This window comes from Hakea prostrata, chromosome 7, assembly GCF_041222555.1.
Source record: "Hakea prostrata isolate BN-2017 chromosome 7, UWA_Hpros_2, whole genome shotgun sequence".
NCBI classification, from domain to species: domain Eukaryota; kingdom Viridiplantae; phylum Streptophyta; class Magnoliopsida; order Proteales; family Proteaceae; genus Hakea; species Hakea prostrata.
In genome coordinates this window covers 642,860-649,796 of record NC_142606.1, presented here as the reverse complement: position 1 = coordinate 649,796, position 6,937 = coordinate 642,860, and positions in this window count along the sequence as shown.

The following is a 6,937-nucleotide window of genomic DNA, read 5'->3' as shown; positions in this document are numbered from 1 at the left end:
TTTCAACAAGATTTTACCAGTCCCTTTTTCTTCTTTTAGTTTATTTGAGTTTGTTTGTTTTTCATTTGTATGTATGAATAAATAAAATATTTAAATAAATTAAAAGAAGGCTTTCCTTCTCGGAAAAGAGTGAAAAAAAAAAAAGGCCAAAAATGAAAAACTCACTTGCAAAGGAAAGCAATAACATCGTCAGTGTCAGGTGGACTGCGAAAAAAAAGTTATGTGGAGGAATGGAAGTTCAAACCCATAAATTCTTTGAGCTTACCACCTTTACGTGGGTGGTTGCCACCGTAATGTTAATTTACACAATTTAAATAATTATATGGGAGTCACTCTCAAAATAAATATGTGTTTAATTTTATAAAGTTTAATTTGTTAGTATTAAAATGAAAAGACAATTATACCCTTAGATATAACTAAGGGGAAAATATTTGGAATGCCCTTCTCTAATGACTTATTCCATATTCAATTGATGATTTTTGTTTTCAAATGGTGTACCATATCCTATTTTTCCTTCCGAAGGGTAGCATCTAAGAAACCCTATTCTCTAATGATTAAGAATCTGGTTTGTAGAATCTTCATTGCTAAAGTAGACTGCGGAAGCATAGGAGTTGGAGAAGGAGAAGGCTGTTCCGCAGATGGAGTTCTTGAACTTAATTGATGGGATTAGGGTAGAACATACGACCAATCAAACCACTATGGTTTTATTTGTCAATCTCAAAACCCCATTGTGCTCCATCTTTGCAACTCTAGAGAGACAGAAAGGAGGTACCAGTACCACCACTTGGTCTGAACAGCCCGAACGGGTTGCTAGTTGCAGTCGAAGAGCAACACCATTAGTGTTATCAAAGCAACCCAGCAAAATTAACATATACTGAACGAAAAACATCATTTCATGAAAGTTGCTATCGGATTTTGGATCAAATGTAAAAGTTAATCAAACTCAAAATGAACTGTATGTACATCATCTAAAACAAAATAGATTGAAAAAAAGAAAACAAAAAAACAAAATGATATGATACACATTAAACAAAACGAAAAGAAGACAAAAAGGATATAGACCCCTTGTGACTTGTGAGTTATCATCATAGTAGAGTCTTCACTGGCGTGAAGTTGGAATCATCATGGTAGAGTCTTCTCATGTAACACGTTTCATCATACCATGCATTATGCCAGACACCGCTTCCCATCTGTGGGCTGTGGTGTTCTGGGTTTGGGCTGAACACTTTTCCTCCCCTGTTAGCTATACAAAAGCTCTTGTATCAACTTTTCCCTAAGTTTCTTATCGAGACACGGGACACCAAAGCCATGAACTTTGCATGATTACAAGTACCACACCTTACTTTTTATTGGATTAGTGTTGCAGTATTTTGGTTTTGCTACATGTATCATAGCATTTCAACTGTGACAGCGATGAACAACACAAAGAATCTTACAAATAGCTGCAGCGATGTGTTTAACTGAAATCATATGCATGGGTTTCTCATGCAAATCTCATATCCCTTTGGTGGGAGGGCCTTGATGGAAATTGAAGTCAAATTCATTTATTAGGTGAGACCTTGATCGTTTTACGTCATTTATCATCCATACGAACTACCGTTTAGGTTTTTAGTCCATTTTGAAATTAACCACATTTTATTTATGTCATTTACGTCAATATGAATTATTATTTACTTTATTGTTAAATAACTTTTGAAATACTTTTCAAGCTGTCCCGTTGTTGATCATTGTCATACATACCATGCTATATCTTTGTACTAGCTAGCATCATTCACACTTCCAACAAGTTCTGAAGTAGAAGGAGTAACTATAATTCTCCAGGTGAAGAAGCTTCGATGTGCAAGCGTGTCAACTACAATCTTCCCTCGTTAGCCAAACTGTCCCTAGCTAGTGTCAGATAGAACACGCTGCAGAACTTCCTTTGCTCTCAAAGGCTTATCTTGGAAGAGAAGATGATTTTTGACTTCCCAGATCCGGTATACGACAATTGTAAAACTGAACTTTGGAATTTTAGCCACAATGGTGTCTCTCATGAAATTATCTTGGAGCAAATAATAAAAGCAGAAACTCAAGCATCTATAGAGTGCGAATGGTGATTTATGGAGACTGGTGCTTACAATTTGTAATGACATGATTCTACAAATTTATAAATTCTAAAAACCCTTTGATGTAAGTAAAAAAATTTGTATTTGCAAGTACATCCGGTCTTATTACTGGAAATGCTATCTATAAGGGTCAAAACTATGACCTCTGTATTGAGAAATATGGATCTTACAATTCAATCAACCCTGCATTGGCAAAGCAGCCATCTTAGTGTGGATCATCTCCCCTGACGAGGGGCAATGTTCCTCGCTGGCATTACAATTACAAATTATGTGGGGTCTACAAGTAAAAAATAATAAAATATTTTAAAAGATAAATCACACCACCATAACCCTGTGGGCCCTTTATAATTTGTGCTCAACAGATGACGGGGAGATGATCTGCATTCCAGCCATCTAAGTCTAACACATCACGGCAAGTTCTGACAAAAAAAAAAAAGTGTAGCATGGGCTCCGAATAATGAAAAATGAAAAATCCAGCCCAGCCCAATATAACAAATATCCTCTCTGTTTTCCGGCCCAAATTAGAACGCCAACCGATACCAGCCCAATAACAAATATCCTCACTGTTTTCCGGCCCAAATTAGAACGCCAACCATATCGGTTTCAGTGTTGAATATAGTTTGAGCAGAAAAAAGGCCAAACCAAAATTTTGACCTGAAGTTCCTGAACGGGGAACTAAAGAAACAGACAACCACTTTAGAAAGCTAAACCCTCCCTAAATGCAGGTGAGAGGAATTTCTTGTTGCTATGCTAACCAACAAGTCTCAGCCCTAGTTACTATGGTTTGAATCATTCAAGTCCAAGTATTTCTCAGGTTTAATTTCTTGGATTTCAAATGTAATGATATCTTAGGTTAATGAAACCATCACAAGAAAACTTTGTTGGCTTCTTGTGGTTAGTTAGGTTCTTAACTGTTATGAATGTAACTTGCTAGTCTCTCAACTCTATAAGGAGACTAACAGAGAGGGAGAGTTAGAATTTAATTTCTTGTAAAACTCTTACTCTTTTCTATTTAAAGATAATGAAACTTCACCCCAGAAGGAAGTTGATTGGGGTTTTCTTGCCGTGGATGTAGGCTTCACAATGAATGCCGAACCACGTTAATTGTTGAATTCTTGTGTGAATATTTATAATATATTCAACATTAACAGTTTACATCGCAAACTAGCTTCATGAATCATTCCAGCAAACACAAAGGATGACTGCCGGGAAACGAAATGGTTTATTACAAAACCTAGTGATTAAGGACCTAACTCTTATGTCTCCATCAATAGCTAGCTACCATCCAACTCCAAACAAGATCTGTTTCATCGTCTAGAATCTATCAAGTTGATTAACATGACCAAACTAAAATAAATAAGAATCTCTCATCTTTGAACAAGATTGAAAACGACTTACAAACTTAAGAAAATACCTAGAGCTTTTCGCTTTTCCTATGATTAATTATAGAGTTTACACTTCATTGGCTGCAATCAAGACTTTTTCTTCTCTTTTTCTTCTCCTTCTCCTTTTTCACTTTTCCGTGTTGTGATCTAACAATGGCAAAGAAGTCTAACTAGAGTTACTAATTAAACCTAGAACGATAAGCCACAACTTCTTTAGTCTTTATTATAGTATTTCTTGAAGATTTGATTCCTGTACTTCTGTATCTAAATGCTTTTAGAGACAGAATGCGGTTGGGTTCATAACCCATCTCCACCAAACTAAGACTGACAACAATATGATCAACGATGGAACTTTTCATTATAAAACTCATTTGTTTAGTATACAGGGATGAGTTCTTTTCGTTCACTTGCTGCAACTGGGGCCGCAAAGTGAGCAAAAGAACAGTTTTCAAGTCTTTATGGAAGGTAGAGTGGTAGACTAAAATCTGTCACTTATTGGTTACAGCCTACAAAAGAAACAATGATAGAGAAGTTTAAGCTTCAATTTTAGCCAATGAAATTGAAGAACACATCTGATTAGCTATTCCACTTAGATTCTCAAATTTTCAGATCTTTTGATAGATTAAATTTTTCTTTCATTTCATCTTGTTCTTTTCAGCTGGTTCCACTTGATCGGTAGTGGTCCTAAACAGGAAAAAGAGTCTGCATGCAATTGGGTTCATGGTTCAAGAAATCCAAACCTGGTTCGGGTGTGGTCTGAACCATAGGATGTAAATGGCAGGAGAAGAAAAAAAACCTATTTCTGTTATCCTGGAACAGATTAATTTCTCAACACTAATTCAGAACAAAAATGAAGTTTTTGGGTTTGGAAGAAAAGAAATGACTGTCAAGAAGCAGTATTCCCAGAACAAAAACAATGCCAAACACAGGATTTGTAGTTAAACCTAACACGAGAAGACGCAACTTGTATTTGATTTGGTGCTCATGTTTCTTTTTCTACAACTTTAGAAATATTAATTTTTCATACACAGGTGAGGTTGGGTTAGTATATGAGTGTATTCCATCGGATCTCCACTATGTTAAGACTGGTAAAAGATTGACATCTTCATTAAAATATCTGGCTCGTATCAAGAATCAACTAAACTGAATCTAATAATTGGTGCAGAATAATAATCATTTCGTGCAACTTACCTTCAAGATCATTTGTTTAGCATAAAGATAGTTCTTTTTCTTATTCACTGGCTGCAACTGGGGCCGCAAAGTGCACAGAGGAAGAACAGTTCAAAGACCTTCTGGTGGGTAGATGGCAATCCCACCTGTGACTTGTTTTTTTTTTCTTTTTTCAAGCCTTTAATCTGATTATTTTCGTGGGTTCACACTGATCTCATAATCGCATGGATCGGATCATATCAAAATTAAATAACATTAAACACCCCGTGTAAGTAATTCAAAAGATATGAAGAATCACTTCATACTTCCATGGATAATCATCTCTTACCAACTTTGTTACCAATTAAACCTACAACAATAAGCTGCAAGTTGTTGATGCTTTATCTTGCATTCTGCTCTAAAATAGATTGTATAGATAGATTTGTTGCTAGCTTGTGGTAGCTACTGTATCCAACAAAGACAGAACAAGGGAAGGGGAAGGTGGATATATCCGACCGTTTCTTGTCTCAACTTGCCAAGACTGACCAAATAATCAAAGATACCAGAGCTGTTAATCCTCATTAAAATACAAACCCAAGAATAAATTTAAACAGAACCTGATCCTGAACCCTAATTCGGAATCAAATACCTTATAAAGTATTTGTAATGCTGGGGTTTTCATGGTTACAGCTTACATTAATGCCAAACAACAGGAATGGAGATGAGGCTTATTCTTCAATTTGCTGTTATTATATATAATTAGCTAAAGCACTTGTCGACTTTTATACTGTCTTTATGAAGATCGAATCTTTTACTACCAAAGAAATCAAATAAATACAAGAAGACCGTATCTTTACTAATTTAGACAAATTCAAATCTCAACCAATCATTAGTTTAATATATGTTCATAACAACATACTTGGCTAATTTTGAGAAGAGCTCTTCTCTTTCATTTCAGTTTTTTTTTCTTCTGATATTTCACATAAAATATCTAGATTATAACCTTTATCTTTTGTACCCTTTGCCATTCCCTTTTCTTGTAGATGATTTAGATGTTAGGTGATCTTATCGATCTTTATCTTCTGTGCTTTATGGTTCCCTTGTCTTCCTTTTCATCATTACCTTGTTTGTTTCCTGCTTCTAACAATTGAAGTAATGACAAGTCCCACAATGTTATCATGATTGTAAATATTATTATCAATTGATTTGCTAAAATAAATGACTAAAATTTCAATCCTGCATCTCTTGATACAGTTCTTCTCATCAATTTTGTGTGAATTTCACTGCTATTGATTCTAAATCAATTATTTATAGATGAAAATGAATAGCATTCCTTCACCCTTGATGGGAAGAAATTTTCTGATATCAGTGTTTATGTCACATAAAATTAACACAAATGTGGAAGAGTGGGACTACCCATGCACTCAATTTAGGTACCACTGTAGGTGGAAGCTTTTTGATTCTCCATTCTAAATGCATTAATTTCTTTTAAGATCCTCCAAATAAAACTCCACTAACAGTATATTAGTGGCACGTGCTTAAATTCACCTCTTGAAATTTTCCATATTACACTTTATTTATATGATATTATTAAAGAGGACGTACCACTCTAAGTAAGAGGACTAGTCACTTTATTCCAAGAAGCTTGCAAAACTAGTTGATATTTCATTGTGCAATAAAGTCACAGACCACCACAGTGATGGGTTTTCACTCTTTTGTTGCAGCTAATTTAGAAACTATCTTCACACCATGGATGTGTGGCTTTGTTCCCTTCCTCTTCTGTTTCAACACATTCATTGAATTCAAAACCCAAAAGAGAAAAAGTGTCACAACAGTTTATTAGGTGCTTCTATACAAAGGATTCATGAAGCCACTTCCTATGAGATGTTTAGTTTCACCAAAGGAGGCATGAAGCTTTATCATGACTCACAGAGCAAGTAGAAATGCTATCATTAAGAGGATATGAATGGATTGAATTTAGCAAGTGATATGTCTATTTTAAGCTTAGCTAGCCTATCTCCAAAGCCCCTAGTTGTGAATTATTATTCGGAAATTAGAGGGAAAAGGTCCACATACACTTTACCTTGCCCACTACCAAGTTGATTGATAATTAATGTTATCTGCATCTCACTGAAAATGAAATTAAGGAACCATGTTTTTTACTCTGGAGTGATTACTATGATCAACTTAATGCTTTCCACCATTCACATATTGACTTTAATATGTTTTTCCTTCCTCAGAGATCTTTTGAATATCTTATGTATAAAGTGTAGTGGGTTAAATTTCGAAGAGTTACCA